The 21,309-nt window shown below is 28.7% G+C and overlaps 1 protein-coding gene across 3 annotated transcripts in view; it reads left to right on the top strand.

Annotated features, from left to right (window-relative positions):
• Positions 1–21,309, top strand: part of LOC132939174 (activating transcription factor 3-like) — a 64,201-nt gene that overhangs the window by 8,279 nt on the left and 34,613 nt on the right. For 2 of the 3 annotated variants that reach the window (XM_061006221.1, XM_061006219.1), the window contains exon 1: positions 20,179–20,338. The gene's annotated coding sequence lies outside the window, so the exon portion shown is untranslated. Of the gene's footprint in view, positions 1–1,536; positions 1,589–20,178; positions 20,339–21,309 lie in introns of those variants that run through there. The other variant, XM_061006220.1, reaches the window with a different exon arrangement.

Genomic DNA, 21,309 nt, shown 5'->3' with positions numbered 1-21,309 from the left:
ATTAACGAGTTAATTTTTCATTTTAAGAAGTAAGTTAAGTTAATTTATTTTGTTTTTAATTTTATAATATTTCACTATTTCAATCTATTTCGTTTTCATGTCAAAAAATATGTATCTTAAATTGTTTAAAGTTAAAAATTCATATATGGAAATACTGTATGAAGTATTAACACTCTATCCTATAATTTAGTTTTGGGTTGGAAAAAAATTAAGTACGCTAGCGTTGTATAAACAAAAAGTGTGTATTAACTTTTAACTTAACTGAGTTAACCTATAGTTAAATTAACTATTAACTTTTAACTTTTTGTTAATGGTGCATATTAACTTAACTTAACTTAGTTAAAAAAAATCAATAACTAGGCCAGCCTTGTTCAGTGGTAGGTAGGTATATACGTATTATACGTATAGGTACATTCATCCATATACAGAGTGTATAGGTATTATAAAAACACAATAATATAATATCATTGATTACATAGAATTGTTGATAATAATTAATATGTTAAAATAAATAGCTATGTTTTTGGGCTGGGTATAAAAAACATATAAATGATTCCTCAATTTTCCTTGAAAAGGAAAAGTATCTAGAAGGTAGCATGCTACTTAAAATAAATACGAACATCATTTTTCTATAACTCTATAGGCATTGTGAACCACATTTATTATTTTTGATTTTTACTACTATGTTATTATTATAATATATTATAACCTATTATATTGTATCATTACTCTTAGTACATTTTTGTAGATCATTTTATCATCTATTGTTAAAATACCAAAAAAAAAAAAAACCATAGCACGCTACCCGATATTTTTTTCTGATCAAGGTAATTCTTTGAATTATAAATATGTTTTTGTATACTTATAACACCAAGTTTAGATGACCATTATCGAGAAAACTTTAAAACAAAAATTATAGGTATGAGCAGTACTATTAGCTAATAGAGCTTTATAATTGTCATACCTATTAAACGACAAGACCGCGCGTGCTGCTGCAGTTGTACAAATATATAGGTCATGTATTTACATCTTGTGGGTTGTGACTTTTATGGATTGTGTCACGTGTGTTTTTGCAAACATAAAATAATAATATATCGAGTTTTTTCTGAATTACGAACCTACGAGGTATACATTGGACTGAGCATAATATTAGTTTATTGTTTGATGTATTGAGCACAAATACAATATGTACTAGTGTAGTAGTATAGTTTGTATATTATTATAAACATAGAAGGAACTATAGACCTCTAAAACGCGTCGTGGGGTGCTATAATAATTGTAAATGCCCCACAGAGTCATGGCTCTTCGTTATTAATTATAACGAGTTAATATTATATTTTAATATTTTGACTTTTTTAAAATAAATATTTTATAAAACATGAAATTTTTGGTATTTCCTAATAATTTCCTAAGCGTATACCTAAAAAAACAAATGCTGCTAAATTTGAACTCGGGGTGCCAACGACACTTTTGCAACCCCCCCCCCCCCCCTCCCACTAGTTGGGTAAATGATATTAATGACGTTTTTTTTTTTAGGTATTATCGCGACAGCTTTTGTCCGGTTTGACAACGCATCTACAGTTACCTGGTAACCTATCTATAATACATGGTACAAACATAATAATATATAATACACAAAAATTTATTGTGTATTTTAATCAACCCTTTAAATAAACCTAATAATAATGTATTATGTATAATATAATATATACCTATATTATGCTTAGTTGTATTGAATACGTGCGTCTATAAAGACTATAAAAAACAGTAATTTAATATATTATTAACAATGAATGATAATATTATATTATTCAATATCCGTTCAGCACCATTTTATTATAACTGTCGACGTACATTTTTTTCTTCATTTTATTGAATACGTGCTTATAAACTATATACCTAAACATTTTCCTGCTGCAGTTCCCACTGATATTGCGTTAATATTGGAGTAGAAATCAAAAATTAATATTCATTAGTTAATCTGTTATATAACGTATATTGTAATATTATTATGATTAATACTTCATACACGCCGTTTTGTTTTGTACAATTATTGCAATTACGTAGGTACAATATACTCTCAGAATATCAGTAAAATTTATTGAATCGAAATAATGTATAAAAACCGTAATTAATATTTATCCAAATCAAAGTTACAAATTATTTCATACGTGAAATTTATTATAATATAATATTATGTCGTACATTTATTATTTATATTTATATATACAAATATTAGCATCTACCACAACCGAACAGCGATCGAAAGTGAGCAGTAATAACTAATAGGTACGTACTATTCCTATCATCGTATCATTCGTCACACTAATAATGAGATACTGAAAGTGGAAAAAAACATTTTTAATCAGCTGAAAGTGAAGGTATTTCTTAATGCACATAGGTATTGCATAATATAAATCATATTATGTTAGTATTATCATGACGTATTAATGTGGTTATTATTTGTATCGAATGAGCTGTAAACCATCGTCGTTCGGAAATATGCGTTCGCATGCCTACAATACTATACTATTATAATATACTACCTTATCGTTATTTTCATAAATTATTTGATAAATTTACTTGTAATTATAACGCTTGTATATTTACTATGTTATTGCAATGTTTTCTAAATTCCGAAAGAATTCGATCATCTATTTGTATAGGTATGAGACAATTAAAAACTAATAAAAAAAAACAATCGTAAATGAAATGCTGAATGAATACTGTAACTTAACTTCAGACAAATATGAAATTGCTAGCATTTTTAATAAATTTTTTTACTAATGTGGCACCTAATATTATTGCTAATTGTATTAATTTTATGAATAATTTTAAACGAAGAGAATCGAATAAACTCAACAATAACTATTATATTAATACTATAACTAACCCTATTTATTTGAAACTAATTGAACCTGATGAAATAAGTTACCTTATTAGTAAATGTAACGAACACTCCTCCTTCTATGAAGGGTCTTTGACTAACTTGTTATTAAAAAACCCGGTAAAAAAAATTTCCAATGAATTACAAAAAAATTAATTTTTATACCAATACCAATAAGAACACTAACATTAATAACTGTACAGACTGTGGACAAAATAACGTTGACAATATTATCTAAGCTACCTACGCGTTTTTTGGATCGTGAAATTTGTAATTCGGAGCGTTTGTAAGGTATAATATTATCCAAAAATTGTTTTATATTTAACTATATTTCATAGTTTACCCTACTGATGTATTAACCCGACTTCGGCCGTGAAAAAAACGTGACAAACGTGATACGGCGCTTTATCGGCATATGTATATATCTGTTTTAGTGTGCCTACCTCATTTCATGGGAAAATCTAGGCATTTATGTAAGTACCTATGAATAGCTGCGTGTAAACTAATTCTGCCAAGATCGGCTTGTGGTGTTTTGGATATAAGTGTCGGTTACTTGGTATATTTTCTAACGCTATTCAATAAATACTATCTAAACTTTCCTGATATCTCTAAGAATATTATCTCTTTAATTTTCATGAAAACCGGTCAGTTAATTTTTGAATTTTTATGCTACAGACATGTGAACATTTTCTTTTTATGTAAATTTGAACTACAAAATACTTTAATTGGTTTATTTTGTTTCATTTTAATTATATAAATTGACTGGAACCCTTCAATTAGTTAGAAAAGTTAAAAAGTTTTAATATTTTTTAAATTTAAATTTCATTTTAAAACTATGCTTAAAATCTGCTCCTCGATGTCCTCTTTAAATTAAAAAAAAAAAAAAAAACGCATTAAAATTGGATTAGTGGTACCAGAGTCAACCCGTAACAGAAAAAAACACTTTTCACAATTATATATTTATGTATATATAGATTCCTATTCATAACTATTGTAGTAACTATAGTAGCAACGCGGAAAAGAGCTTTATCATTATTATAAGACAAATGATATACTTTTCGACAGTAATTGTATATTACTAATTGTATATATGCCTACCTGGGTCTAGGCCAAAATAGCGAAACAATTTACCGCGAATGTAAAAATCGCGAATCAATAATAGCGTAAATAAAAACAGCGAATTTCAAAATAAGCGATCATGCATAATAACGAAACTTAAAATTATATATCATTTTAAATATCTCGCAGGGAAATAAATTTAGGACAAAACCCTATGCAGGTAGGTCACAATAATATCGTTATACCTACTGATATCGTCAATATGCTATCTTAATTATTATTTAACTTAAACAATGTCATATACTAATGAAAATAAGAACTTCATAAAAGGTACAGCATATAATTTGTCACTGAATGTCTAAATATAATTATATTTAAATTGAATATAATTATTTTATTTAAAATTATTATTATTGCTACTATAAATACTTATTATTAGAACTTAACGATATTATAATTATAATGAATGTATTTAAAAAATATATAAGAGACAAATAAAACACTAAATATAATGATTTTTCATTTATATTCCATGATCACTCCATATTTTATTGTATGCTTTACTTTTTTAAATTTATTAATCTCATTTATAAACTATGTATATCCATTTTTTATTTTAACAAATATGTTTGATTTTTACACTGTGTCATATAAGCAACCCGACAGACAGATGTTTCTCTTTTCGCTATTATGTATTTTCGCTCTTTTTTACAATTCGCTATTTTTATTTACGCTATTATTAATTCGCGATTTTTACATTCGCGGTAATTGTTTCGCTATTTTGGCCGGATACCATGCCTACCTATTTAGGTCTATTTTGAATAGTAACTTCTTATTAATTTTAAATAAAAAAAAAAAAAAAATTATTAAACAATATTAATAAACTTCTTATTAATTATTACCGATACCTAAGTGATAACCAAAGACAGTGTATTAGTTTTGAATTGATTTATTATTTACATTTTGAAACTACTTGATATAATATTAAAAGTATTAAACAATATTAACAATGAACTCAAATGTAAATATTATTATAAGGGGGAAAGTTGGTAATTGTTCTGCTGTACAGAAGATGTCTGGTGTTGGTATTTCATCGTTGAGCTGTATAATATTTATCATTGTTATTTTTAAATTGCAATAATAACTCACGAAGAATCACGTATTCAATTTTCAAGATTTTTGACCGAGTGAACATTTTTTTATCAACAGATATTTATAGAAACAAAAACACGAGTTTTTTGTTGTATAGAAACGTCTGCAAACCAATTTTTTGACAAACAACAAGAACTGAATTCGACAAAAATGGATTATTCGTATACTATTTTAAGTAGGTACCTATAATATGTCTATATCTAGAGTTATAAAGAAAAGTCTATACATTATATTAGATAGTTAAGATTATGTTCAAGATGTTATAATATGTTATTATATGATATATACACGTCTTGTAAGTACAGAAAGTAATGCATTTAGTTTTATCTCCTCGTGTGAGCGAAGATACCGTAAGTATGGTTGTATTTTTGTTTGCGTAAGAACTTATACATATTATCATGCAACCGTTTACCTGCAGCTATATAATAATAATTTATGTTTCATGTGGGAACTTCAAAAATCCCTTACACAGGGCCACGGGCCATCTTGCTTTACGATTTGAGATTCTCGGGGTGAATATTTATAAACACGAGATCCTTTTTCCGTAAAATTAATTAGGGGCCATTTTTTTTTTGTAATGTACGGTTGCGATCATAGTCGAACGATTGTTGAAAGCGTTCAGTAGTTTACTTATCTAGAATTTGAATAGTGTTATTCAGTATACACACATTATATTCATATTATTATAATAAATTACATTTGTATACAAAATTAGGTCTCTTTCCGTAATTTTCAACACACTCTTACGCATTATACACAAAGTAAAGTATTTATGAGTGATGAAAAATTGTCCAAATGGAGAAATGATAAAAGAAAATATTATTAGATATCAAGGGCGCCCATTGGTTGGTTGGGGGGGGGGGGGGGGGGCTAGAAAATAATAAAGTATGCGAAAAAAAATTATATATGCTTTGAATCCATATACTTATTAGTTATTACATATTTAATAACCATACTTAATACGGATACCATAGACCTTTGCTCAATGCTTATCACTTAATCAGTGAACCAATAATTTTATGTTCGTACAGAATAATATAGAATTTGGAATCAAATTTCATCCCTCCCCCTGAAAATTACCAAATGAAAGCCCATGTTAGATATACAATTTATTGTTATGCTGCATATAATATAAATAAATACTCGTACTATAATATTATACTAGTTGAACAGTTTTCGAAAATTTTTTTATTTTATTTTCATTGATATATTAGTATTTCGTTTTGAACACCAGCTGGGCCTAATGGTGTTTAAAATGGATGATCAATAGACCAATTATATAGGAACTAATTATTGTGTTGACAATAAGTCGGATTTATTGTATTTGCTTAGTTTAGCTTTTTCTATTCATCAATCCACTGTATTTTTTAGAACATCGATGATGCAATTATGTTAGAAATAAGATTTTATGCCCCCCCTCCCCTCCACGAACCTGTTCAGTGGGGTCAATTATTTTTTTGAAAGATTAAAACAAAACTATTGTTATACTGCATATGGGTATTATGACTGATTGAAAGTATCAAACTTTTTAAAAACTATTTTTCTGCTTGAGTTTAAATTTTGGAAACTGTAGAGATACTTTGATGATAGGTACATTAAAATTTGGATATTTGAACCTTAGATCTACAAGTTAGCTCATGCCTTTGGCCCTAATTTCTAATTAACTATTATAATACAATTTATTAATATACAATCACAGTAATTAAATTAAATACGTACACTACAGTATCTATACCTCCTTATCATAAAATTATTATAAACATTAAGAATTATATTTTATTATTTTTCCACATTTTTAACAAGATTATTTGGATATTTCCCCCCCGTTGGTAAATTGAGAGGAATATTTTGAATAATACTTAATGCATCATTCAGAAATCAAAATTATTTAGTTTCAATAGAAACATCCTGAGTGGTATATAATAATATTGTATAATCAAAAGTTTTGAAATATTCCTGAATATGTTCAAATTAATTTACAATTAAAATGTCTTGTCAAAATATAAACCATTGAAAATACAGTCAATACAGTTCGGTGATTCAATTTGAAATGTCTGTATAGTTTATGCACACCATACACACTTGTACTGGTTATATACCTATGTGTATTTGTGTTTATTGTATAATGTACATAAAACATAATATCATATTATTATCATCTAATAATATTGTATTATATTATTATGTGTTTATACACTTATACGTACCTGAATAAGTGCATTAAAAATATAAAGAATATAGATTTGTGTATGTCCTATCATGATGAGAGTGTAGTGCGTATAGGTAGGTACTAGGTAGGTATATCCAGTGGCGCCGAACTAAAATTAAATTCGGGGGGGGGGACATTTATTTCTCATAGATTTTTCATGTTCCCATCACCTTTTTCACCATACATGTTACTGACTACTGGCTACATACCTTTTATATTTATATATTTATGCTGACTATACATACTTCTTTTATAGGGTCAGGGGGGGTTCCCAAGGACCCCCACCCTCCGAAAAAAATGTTGGGCGGTTGCCCCTCTTGGGCATATCTATCAAGAAGTTTCAACAAAAGATAAATTAATAAAAATAGATATAATTTGGTATTCTTCTAAAAATTATTATAAAATACTAAGTACTACATTTGTGTATTACCGGATGATTTTACAAGAAATATGGAATAAATTATCCGGACAGATTCGTCTCGTGTATAATTCTGTGATGTACCCATTATGTTACTATAGTAGAGTGGATATAATAATAAATATATAAATACTCCATATATATAAATTATATATTATAGTCTATATAGACGTATATAGCATATTAATAAACCTATAGGTTTTAATTAATATGTTGATATATTATTTGTATATTATTTGTATTCTATATTTTGTTCAAAGAATGTTTTCCACATTTTGAATTACTTATACTCAAAATATTTTTACTCTTAAAAAATAACTTATGAGTTATTTTACCTGATAGTAATTTTTATTAAAATTCAAGTTAAGACCCAAAATTACACACATCAGGTCAAAATAAATTTTAAATTTTTTCAGCCATCGTTTGTAAAAATAATTAACTTCAAAAAAATAATGTTGAAAAAAAATGTTTTTACCATAGGTATAGTTGTTATAAATATTAAATATATGTAACAATATTATAATTGTCTATTAATGATTTGCATTAGAAGTCTTAGCAATATAAATTTAGCAGTTAAATCGTATACCACTATTTTAAAATATTTAAGAATACAATGAGTAAAACTGTATTTTGTTGTAAAATTTTGACATTATAATATTATACTTTATTATACTTTATTCATATTTTAGTATAATATATTGCTAGGCTACCAATCTGGTGAAGTAAATATTTACGTGATTATTGATTACAAATAACATTATCAAAATAAGCTATAAAGGAATTCACATAAAATGAGTTTAAAAATCCAAGTAGCGAAAACTTAGTGTCTTGTTAAAATTAGTTGTATGATGTGACTCCGAGATAATTAAAAAAGTTTTTTTACTAGGTATTCTACAATTAAAATAGTTTAGTTTAGAGAAAAAAGTCAAAAGTACTTTATAATTTAGTCTTTATTGACTTTATATTCTAAAGCTAATAATATGTGTTTAATGATATAGATATTAATACCAAATTCACTCAGCTCAAAAATAACCGATTAATAAAACTAAATTAACGAGCATGCAATTATTACCTTACATTCAAAATAATACGTATTAATCATCAGTTTTTTTTTAACCAAGGAAGTTAGTTTGACCAATAAAATTCATGGGGAAAAATATAAAAATAATTAGTGTTGAAAATTGGTGGTATCCGTTTAAAATAGAGAGATATACTGCGCATGCTCAAAACTTAAGTAGTTACATAAAAAAAACGTATGGCATACATTTATGTATTCTATTGTATACTTTGGTCTTTGATAATCAACAAACTCTATCTCCCGATCTCCGGCTCTATTAATTTTATTGTCACTGCCAATTTACACAAAAAAAAAACCATAGTAGGTATCTATTCTCTTAACTTATCAGTTATAATTCAGTCATATTGTATTTTATCATGTCATATGAGTATTTGTTAACGGTGTTTTATGTACTCCATATATTAACAAATATCTTTAAATCCCTCCCGATAATGTTTCCCACTGCAGATATCGAGGATATCTTTAAATGAAGGTCATAGCCAGCAATTTTTTTTGATGAGTTGGAGGGGTTTAAAATAGGTATATATAATAATATACGGGGCTTGCCCGGACTATTCCCATTTGGAAAAAACATAAAAACATGTAAAGACGTGTAAGGCATCATGGAGCTCGTAGCATAGGAATATTATATACCAGCGATAACTGCGGAAGCTATATATTATGGTCCATGCGAATCGAAGCCCTGCTGTACCCATTTATATGCTTAATTATTTAAATAAGCGATGCGGCATGGGGGCCAAGGAATGTGAAAACGTATGGCTCCCATGTAGTGATGAAACCAAAAAAAAAAAAAAAAAAGGTAAACATATATAATATTGTATGTTTTTTGACAAACAAATTTTAAAATGTAAATAACCACAATAATATTAGAAAAAAATTACTGGTAGGAGGGGGGGGGTCTGACAAATAACACCCACTGGCTAAGGCCTTGCTTTAAATTAAAAAAATATAAAATCATAGTTAAAATGTGGGTCTATACTCTGAGATTATTTTGATTGTTTCTATAGTTATAAGCACGTAGACACCTTATAAACTATAATAGAATAATATATTATTACTATCCTATAGGCTATAGGCCAAAATACGCAGATTTGCCAGTTGTGTGTACTTAAATACCTGTACTCATAAATAATATTACTATATAATTTGGAATCGATTGATTTATAAAGATAAGTTTGTAGATTTAATATACATTTTTAGTTATAACTATAATAATTTTGTAGTGTTTTGAAAAATATTTTCTTAGTATAATTTGTCAATATTATATTATGGTATTTACATAGTCATTTATATAAAGGACTTGAAAATTAGAAATGTTCAGAATATAATATACAACGAGCTCACACATTCGTAATGTCGATATAACAGACCTAGGAAATTATTATTGTTTGATTTGACTTGGAAAATCGTGTATATGTGCTTATGACTGCAGTGGCGTCGCGAGCTATTTTCACACAAGGAGCAAAGATTTTATTCTAAACCCAAATTTTTATGAAACATATAAAAAAATTACGTTAAATTAAATTATGTTTATTATTTACTTAACATTTATATATAGCCATATAGATACAATAACAGTACATTCTTAAAACGATTGAAGTTTATAAATTTTCAACTACAAAATCATTTTTAAATTTTAAATTTGATAAATGTTGTCGAAAATCGAACATTAAATGCCTATAAACAAATTGTGCTCATGTATTTTTACACTGCTATTTAAGCAATATATCAGGAGTTTTGTAATAAACTTTGACGATTTTTGGCCAAACAAATAAAATTTTGTTGAAATTTATAGAAAAAAAAATTGAAATTTTAAATTGCACGTAAACAGCTCATAACAAGATAAAATATTTTGAAATTGTTATCAAGTGCAGGAATTGATAAAATAAATATATGATATAAATTTCAAGAATCTACGGTTATTCGTTTTTGAATTATAACAAAATAAGAAAATCGCCACATGAGAAGTCAAGTATCCAATGTTGTAAAAATTTAAACTTCAAATGGTCATAAAAATTTAATTTGACTTTCTTATAGACATTGTTTATAAAGGTAGATAGCCTTATATAGAGTCTTGTATTACATTTACACCGGAAAAAAATTTAAGGAATTTTTAACTCAAAATAATTTGCACATTTTCGGGAGTTTTACGCTTTTTTTCAAAATTCGACTTTAAATGCCTATGAAAAAAATTGTGGCTGGATTCTTAATATTTTACAAATGTCACTATAACAATAAATTAAGAGCTTTACATTAGATTTTCAAGTTTTTTACTCAACAAATAAAATGTCATTGACATTCATAGAAAAATAAAACTAAAAAAAATGGAAAATGAAAATGTCCGTAAACAGTTCAAAAACATATCAATATTTTTGAAAATGTTATTGTGTATATAAAATGCTAATATAAGCAACCAGTGAAATTTGCATGTATCTACGGTCATTTGTTTAAGAGTTATACCAAAAACCGACTTTGCGTAAAAATTTCCGTTTTTTCTTAATTTTTCTTTTCTTTTTCCCTGCGCTTTCAAAAACTATTAGGATTTTTTAGATTTTAGACGCCCCAAAGTATTCATTTTTCTATCAAAAAAGATACTGTAGAAGAAAATCTAAGCCATTTTACTGTCTTAAAAGGTAATGACAGATACAAAAAAAAATTTAAAAATTTAAAAAAATGAAAACACATAGGTATCATTGTAAAATCAATATACTAGTATATTAACCACAGCCGCCGCTCCACTAAGAATCTAAAATGAGAATTTTCACGCAAAGCACATTTTCAACCAAATCGATTTATAATGAATAATAACCGTATAGGTAGGTACATGAAATTGTCTTACCGAATATTAGCAAAATATTATGATTATTTTTGAACTATTGATAGCTATATGTATAATCAATTTTTTTTTAATTGCTGTCAGTAAAAAATTTTTTGGTAGAGCAATAAACTTGAAAATGTAATTGGTACACTTCCGCTTTAGTTGTTAATAGTGAAATAAAAAAATTTGAGCGTAAGTCCTCATAATTTTGTACGACTGTCTGAAGTTAGAATTTTGCGAAATTTATCAGTCTCGAAAATTTTCAAATTACTTTTCAGTTAGAAATTAATAAAACATTTTCAAATGTAAGTGATGAAAGGAAAATTACGAAAAATTGCAAATTATATTGTAGTTAAAAATGTATAAAATGATAAATTTTTTATTTAAATATTGAAAAATTAAAACATATCCACACAGTTATTTTTATAGATATTTTAAGTTCAAATTTTAACAAAATTAGCCTAAAATTGTACCTAAACGAAAAATAACGTTTTTAGTTATTTTTTTGTAATTTAAAAATATTATTTGTGAGTACATAAAACTTTTAAAGTGTAACAAATTAAATGTTTTTGACAAAGTAAACTTAACATACTGTTAATATGGTATAATAAAGTATAAATTACTTTAATATAAATATTATAAAATATACTTATAGTAATATAGGCAGACTGTCTTCGTTCAGTTTCAGTTTTCCTGTACAATGATTTTATATCATTGAATTAAAATTTAACACATCCATTAAAATGCGCTCATTTGTCATCTAATGAACAGCAGAGCGGTACCCACTTACCACCCTGTTTTTACATTAGTACTTCATTAATCCTATAATATATTATGTACATATGTATGCTAAAAATTAATTCCCATTACCCGATACTCACCCACCCAAAATTTGGAGGAGCGGCCGCTCCTCTAGACCCCCTTCACCACACTACTGCTTATGAGTAATTATTGAGGGTATTCGAAACTATCGCATAAGATCGGTTAGCAACATCAAATTAGTTTATATTCAGTTTGTCGACAATCTAAATCACCGACAACCTAGTCAGTTGTAACTTACCAGTTACCAGGGTAGTGTTTAGTATAATGTGTATAATCTTCTTAATAATAATAATTATTTTACTATTGGACTATTGGTTTGAACCACGAAAATTGAGTCGGCCCATTATCGTGACAAACGAGTACTACAATACATTGCACATATGACATATCTATATTAAATAGGTCTTGTTTTATGTTTGAAAAATCTATTAAAGAATAAAGCCAATAAAACTAAATATTTCATAGAATAATTACTAGACTTGTAGGCCTTATCAAACATGAATATACTAAACAACAAAATCGCCAATTTCTTACTCGGTTTTTTAATTTTTAAGAAATATGGTTGATTTTTTTTTTTATTGATCATGAAGCCCGGTAACTAAGGCCATTAGCCGTTTGTTTTTTGTTAGTAGGAGAGAAATTGTAAGTTTGTTATCACGTGTGTTTTTGGTTTGACATTTTTTTTTGTGGGCACCCGTAGGTATCTGCCATAACCGGGTGGGGGATGGCGGCATACTTCTCTCCATATAACTGTATATACAAAATATGTATACAAAATATATAAAATGTACTTTTTTTAAAAATGTTAGTATAATAAATTACTGAACAAATCATTTTTTTTATTGATATAATACAATAATTTTTATAGTGATTCGACGAATGGATAGTATTGCACCGCGTATTTTGAGAATTTCTTTGCGAGTCTAAAGAATGTCTGAAACATGGAAAATACCTCCAACGCAGCAGGCATAAAATATAATATTATAATAATATCATCGTGTATGACTTCATTATTTTTCCTCCAGAGCGTACGGTTTATTAGTTTGTTGATGTTTTTAATCCGAAAAAAAAAATACACACACGTCGAAACTATAGCGAGGCACAGCAGTCCGAATCGATCGGCGAATTTTCAATATTGCAAGGCAAGCCGTATTTGCAGCGTGTATATATAAGATTAATGGCTAGGGGAAAAAAAATACGAAATAAAATCCGCGCTTACGTGACAATCGATTTTTTTCTCGTCTATAAACAAACATCGGGAACAAAAAAAAAACAATAAATAAAAATAATAAATGAAAAACTAAAATAATTTCCGAGAATAGGTACGTATACTGCCGCTGTCCGTGCCCCATTTCTCGTCTCCGCGGTCAGAATATAATAATAATAATATTATGCACACCACCTGCAGTATGGGAAGGGGTAGGTGGTGGTGGATCGCTTAGGTTTGAACCGTTTGTTTATACATCGTATATACAACAATATACTCGTATAAGTCGTATATATAATATAAATTATATACCTATATGCCCATATACATTTTATAAGATATGTATTGATTTGCAGCGTCAGATTCCGCAAATCTGAGCGAAAAATCTATTTTCGGTAGCGTAACGTCATCGACTAGTAAGCAAAACTCGATTTTGACAAGCTAAAGATTTACTCACACATATGATGTACGTACCTAAAACACTATATTATCATACATTATGCGATAGTCCAGAGACATTCAAATTGTGCGTCACGGCTCCCGTACAGCGTCGCGACATCTGTCGAAGGGTTCCGCGTAAAAGCACCGGACACCAAAATTAATGTAGGCCAAGTATAATAAATATAATTAATATTTAAAGTGATTATGGAAACGATAATGAAACACATTATCCGACTATTTGAGGTTTTATTTCTAGTACTAATGTCACTGTTATTGCCTGCACCCATACATTGGCTATTATATTATATTGTAACGGTATTGTTTAAATTTTTTCGTGATAATTTGGAAAACAAATTTTAGCCGTAAGAATATTGTGGACACACAAAGGGGGCCGCGGAATGAAAAAGTTTGAATACCTCTGTGATAGTCTAATAAAAATATATAATTCAATGATACCTGCTATATATGTTATATAAATTACGTTGGTACTAGGTACTACCTGTTAAGTGTCCAGCCTCACGTTGACAGTGCCAAAGAATTGTTTTTTTTTAAAGATAGATTGTAAAAAAAAATGTATATTACATATTTGAGGTAATTTTATTATAATACCTTTATAGTAATATGATGTGTAATCAATGGCATTTCTATAAAAAAAAAGGTTTAATTTTTCGTGAGCTGACAAAAAGTGCAGGTATGGTGGTGAGCTTACCTTTTAGCTACCTGGGTATAGGAATTGAAAAATAAAGTATAAACATGTTCGAAGTCTCAAGAATTGGTATGAATCTTTATTGAAAACGGTCCAGTAGTTTTTAAGTCAATTAATTTCGGATAATCCTGCATTACGTAACCCTTGGCCACCGTTTATATGGCAAAAAAAAATACTAATTTCCAATAATTTGCTAATGTTACTTTATTATAATAATATTATTATGCAACCCCAATGGCAACCATATTTTATACCTGTGTACAAAGATCCCATTGAAAAAAGGCCTTCCAGTTTTTCCCGAATTTTCCAATTTTTCTTTCCGTGAAAACCTCATTTGGAATTTAAAAAAAAAATAAGTCGAATTGGCCGTTCTCGATTGATGCGGTTACCAATGAACTGCAGATTTTCATTTTTTTTATACCTTATTATATCTATATATAAATAATAATATGTAGTTATACTGCGTGTACCACAGCCGCGGTATATTATATTATATTATATCTTCTTATAATCCTATACTATTCAAAGTTCAAACGATATAATAGAATAATATATTATGATATTATTTCTGTTGAAAAACTTTCGTTATTATGGCGAGTGCTGTATTATATACCTATACGCACGTCACACACAGTTGCAATAAGCGCACGCACAAAACTGAAGATGTAACGAAAAATGTTATCCCTTAAAGGTCGAGTTAGACTGATTAGTCTATACTACTATACTTGTATGAAAAAACCGATATATAGATAGGTAGTTATTGTATATATTTTATCTTTCGGGCAAACGTTATGTGGTTGGTATATTCCTATAATGCATCATAATAAATTATTATATACGTCTAATGATACTAATATACAATATTATATTTATTTATTTTACATATAAACGGGCTTACGCCCAGGTAAAAAGGGTACATAATATAACAATATAATCAATATAACAAACAATAAAGACAGCTATTAAATAACAATTAGAATTAACTAAGGAAGTGGGGGTCCTCATTTGCTATTTTCATCATGCGATTTATAGGTTCATTAGACATGTAATTAGATGAACAGAGAGTGACATGAAATGGAATCGAATTGCGAGTAAAACGCGAAGGCACTCTAAAATTAACTAGCGAGAGAATTGTTGGAGCGTCGATATCCGAAGAAATAAGTTTAGTGAGGAAGGAAGTGTTTTGAGAATATCGACGGTCAGCTAATTTGGATAGGTTGTGTTTAGATAAGACAGGGAAATAATCATGTGGAGGGCAAGGAATTTCTTAAGTGTTACTTGCATAATTGAGGAATTTCTTTTGGATGCCTTCAAGTTGACGACACAAATCACTACAATACGGATCCCAAACCACTGAGCCATATTCAAGAATCGGTCGGACGAGAGCGCAATAAAGAGATTTGAGTGAGTTAGTAAATATAAACTCACTCGAAACTCTCTAATGAACCCACGTAACTTATAGGCTTTACATGTAATGCTAGTTATATGTGACTATGTGAACGTGGAGAAAGGGAAGGCGTGAATATAAAGCCAAAGTCACGTATAGAGTCAACAGATCAAACTCCAACTTCATTTATTAAGTAGGTATTGATTATAGGAGACCGAGTTCTGGTGAAGGACATCGAATGGCATTTAACAATATTGAGAGTTAGGCCTAGGGATTCACTCCACGTGACGTATTATTGTATTATGATTTATGATAATATAGGTATCTAACCTAACCTAACCTAACCTAGTATTATAATATAATATAAGCAGTGGCGGATCCAGGGCTTAATTTGGGGGGAAGGGCATGGGAGTGCAAAAGTACAAAAAGTACAAAATTGGCTAAACACAGTGTAAAACAAAGGGAAAATATGGTGATAAAAGATGTAAGATGTAGAACGAAGACAAAATCAATATAATATTATAGAGCTAAGTATGTTATTATTTGTACGCCGAAGGCAAATCAGAGTGAATATAACCCCTCGGACATTGTTACATTCAGCAAATATATTTGTACAAGATATGTGATTTTGGGGGGGGGAGTGTTTGAAATTACTAGCGCCAGTGCCACTCCTCAGTCTCGGAAAACTGAAAAGTATTATAATATAATACAATAATAATTTGTTTTTTTCTGAACAGCCCTTATCACTTAGGGGTATGAAAAATAGATAGTAGCCGATTCTCAGACCTATTGAATATGCATATAAAATTGCATAAAAATCGGTCAAGCCGTTTCGGAGGAGTATGGTAACTAACATTGTGACACGAGAATTTTATATATTAGATATTATATACGTTGTGAGCTTCGACGCAACACAGTAATGCAACTGATACTAACGCCAGGTGTGCATCATGTCTATTTTATTGTGACTGTACTTACACGACTCCGTCCATACTCTTCATAGTATAAGTACAAACGGTTTTAATAAATTCAAATTTAGAAACAAAAAAAAATATATATCGACGTTGCATTTGATAGTTCTGCAGAATATATTGCGTTATTTTCCTATAATAATAATATGAACTTTTAAAAATTGATTTTTAGAGTTTTATATTATATATAAAATGATCTAGGTGACCAACAATTCTCTGCATTAATAAAAAAAAAATGGAAATAATCTATCCATAAATAGGTAAATATGCGATAAGGACTATATTATCACAATTTTATCGCTATTTGCTAAGTATAAGATAAATCTAAAATACGGTTCTTGTATGTTTATATTAAGTAGGTATAGTTTATAATTTTGGTTAACTGAAAATTACAGTAGGTATAGATATAGTTACTATATTTATAATGTTAATACTTAATAGTCTATATTTTGGTTTAGCGTCTCATCCATGCCTATTATATAATTGCAATATTTGTATTCATAGTAAACCTTGTATTTAAGTATTTTGCACGTTATTAAAATTTAAAGCTACCGTTAAGGTTAACTATATTCCTGTATATATAACTGTAGCGTATAAAAAAGGTATAGACTAGAAAATAAAATATGTCAAGATAAAATTATTGTCTCTATTATAATGGACTCTTTAGATTATTATGTAGACTCTTAAAGGTTTAAAGCAGCTACGACGCTTTTCCCTTTAAGCATCCCTGTGCATTCTCTATGTAAGGTGCGTTTATCTGCATTGCTGCAAAGACGAAAATAAGTAAGTTATATGTGATTCGTTTTATAAAACTCTAAAAGAACCATAGCCGTTGGTACACCTACACGAAAAAAAAATTGAATCAAAAAACAAAATTCTAGACTGCGCGCGGCGTGCCGTCACTGACACAGTGACACATATATATATAGTATAGGTATATATACTACCGTGATGCAAGTATATATAAGTACCTATTAAATGTGTTTCTTAGCTCATATTTCCTTGAAAAATATGATAAACACGTACGGTAGCTGGTATACCTATATAATATAAATATATATTATTGCTGGCATCGGGCGTACCTATATACAATATACATACCTAATATACAATTTTATATTGTTACAAATCATATGTGGTTATTGGTTATAGGTATATCAATATAATATAATATAATGTATAAATAATAATACATCATACTATGAAATGACTATATTACTAATTGACAGCAGAGCATGCCTATTGCCTATACCAGAATAAATTAAGAATACATATAGGTACTCAAAATGCATTAAACTATATATAGGTATATTCTTTAAATTTTAATCTACAGCTGATAGCATATATGGCGTGTACTATATTATTTAATATTTAATAGTATAATAAATTGCGATACTTACCCTTATAGAATCTTGAAATTCGGTCGATTTATCTTTGTAGTAAGAGGACGTAATACACGGGCATTTGTTGTCTCCGTCTTACAAGTGTGTATAACATAACGAATTAACGCTCAGCATATCAAATTTAGCTTCGTTAGTTTAAAAACTAGAGTGAATCGACCTATTATATATGAAACTTGATAGTAAGAACTAAGAACATTATCTGTATTTGTATGTGTGATTTTACGATGGTTACATTTTTTTTAGCAAGTTTTGTGTGTGCAATATAGACAATATAGTGTAAATAAAAAATGCTCTAAATAATACTCTCTTAAAACCGAACTATCGTAAAAAACCCATAATATACAAATTACAAACAAAGATAATGTTCTTACAATCAAGCTTAGTGACGTTATATTATTATGTATTAGATTAAGAAATCGATACTTTTTAGTGTCTATAGCTAGGTATACATTAAAAAATATTATTTGCATATGCAAGTAATTTAAGTATAACAATTTGCCAATGTCAAAAGTATCTATATTTAATCGAAAAATTTCAAAACTACTAGTTTTGGTTAGGTTAAGCCATTTTTATGCAGGTATCTACCTAATACAAATAAGAAATTAAACATACAGTAATTGATAGTAGGTACCTATTATAATAAATAAACAATAAACACATCAACAAATTAATATTTAACAAAATATATATTATTATACATATATGTGATAGGTATATCGTATGTGCAGCACATACTTTTTAAATATTATTAAATTGAAAATTTGTATTAATTATATCTTTTGAAAAAAATACTTACGAAACGTGATTTTTATATGAGTATTATAATGGTATAACGGTTGAAAAATTTACAATATAGTAAATAAATACTACTATAGATTATCGGTTTGTAATTCACTAGGTAATGCTTTTGTGTAGATATATATAGCTGGTATCAATATAATATATATATTATATACCTACGGTTCAATAAAAATCAAACGGATTTGGGGATTTACCCATGTCGGCGTCATCGCGATTAGCTCGTGAGCAGATACTATATAGATATGCAGGTACATGGTTTAGGTTAATATATATTTAGTAGGTACCTACATATACATATTATTCACTACACGTGTATACTTAGATATAAATTAGGTATATACCTATGTCATTTCGCATTACTATTGTGTATATAGGTACATTACAACGTGCTCCAAATACTATTATTATTATTTGTTATACTGATGTTGTTATTGAAAGTACCTATACACTTGGCGGCGGCGGTAGATAAAATTTTTTATTAATATGTTAATTCACAATAATATTATATCGTTATCACTATAATAATAATATGTACCCATGATAGACGGGCACTTAGGCTGCGATCCACGACTCATGCGTGCGCGTGCGTGTGCGTTTGCACGTGACAAGCGGCCTCGCGAAACGGTCAAAATCGAATTTGCCCGCCAAACCCCGGCCGGCCACCCGTCCAATAGGTTCGGCCGGCGGGCCGACATGCCGGCCAATCGGAACGCCGGGAATTGACGTCAGCGCTAAATTTAGAAATGCTTTGCGCGAGGGGGCGCGGGGGGGCGGCGGCGGCGGGGCGCACCGGCAGCGTGCCCGAGTGTCGGTGCCGTACGCTCAGTTCCGCGATGGTCGCGAGGCGACGTGCGTTCTTGTGTGGTGCGATTGCTACTCCTCAGCGATTTCTGTCCGTCGTTGTTTTTCCGATCCCGATCATCCGAAATCACGATTATTGCAGTTGTGCCCGGACGACTTGACTTCGAAACCGTATTCGGTAAGTACTATAATAATATTAGTTAACTTCGCCAGTATTATATCAGTAGGTACCTATGTCAAGTCTCTGCAGTTTTTTCTCCACTTTCCCGCCTTCTTGATGCCTACCTATATTATATAGATACGGAAAAAAGTTTCACTGAGAATATAATATTATTGTAGACAAAAACCTTACCTACACATGTACACGACTTTTATTAATGGTGGATACACACAAAATACAGCATGGAGCCTTTTTTAACCTGTTGAGATAATATTATTATTACACAAACAGGTGTTTTATTATTTTATTTTTTTAGGTATTTTATCTGTCTGTCTTTTATGATACCTACTATACAGTAATAGAGCATGTAGGTATGAGATACCTACAGGTTATAGGTAGGTACGTAAAAATATAATTAGTTTTATTCAAAATCACTGACAATATGCAATATATTAAACAGGTAGGTACCTCCTACCAATCTGCTATACCTATAATTATATATTCTTAATGTTTTACTATAATGCATGATTTATTGCAAAATTCAATATGAAAAAATAAAAATAAATTAACAATAATTATTATATAATAATAAAATTATATTATTGTACCTATAACTGCGGATTATATTTATTTTCTAACTAATTTATATTTATAACAAAGTAAACTGATTTGTATTAGGTGCATATTTTTTTTTAATCAAATATTTGATAAGAATTTAACTATTTCTCGTCAGTCGTTACTTATTATAAATATATAATATACTCGATAATTCGTATTTTCATTCATGATCCACGGTCATCAAAATATAGCCTTTAGTAACGTAATCTTAATGAACTCGTGATGTTTATATGTGATGGTAAGTTTATCAGTATACATAATTAATATAGAAGTAATTACTCGTTATAATGATAAACTGCAGTTATTCCTATACAACTATAAATATATAATATTATATAAGTAGATAATTTATACGCGTTAATTTACTTAAA

Source organism: Metopolophium dirhodum, chromosome 2 (assembly GCF_019925205.1).
Source record: "Metopolophium dirhodum isolate CAU chromosome 2, ASM1992520v1, whole genome shotgun sequence".
Taxonomy (NCBI): domain Eukaryota; kingdom Metazoa; phylum Arthropoda; class Insecta; order Hemiptera; family Aphididae; genus Metopolophium; species Metopolophium dirhodum.
Note: the sequence above shows the minus strand (reverse complement) of the source record. Positions and strands in the feature narration are given on the sequence as shown.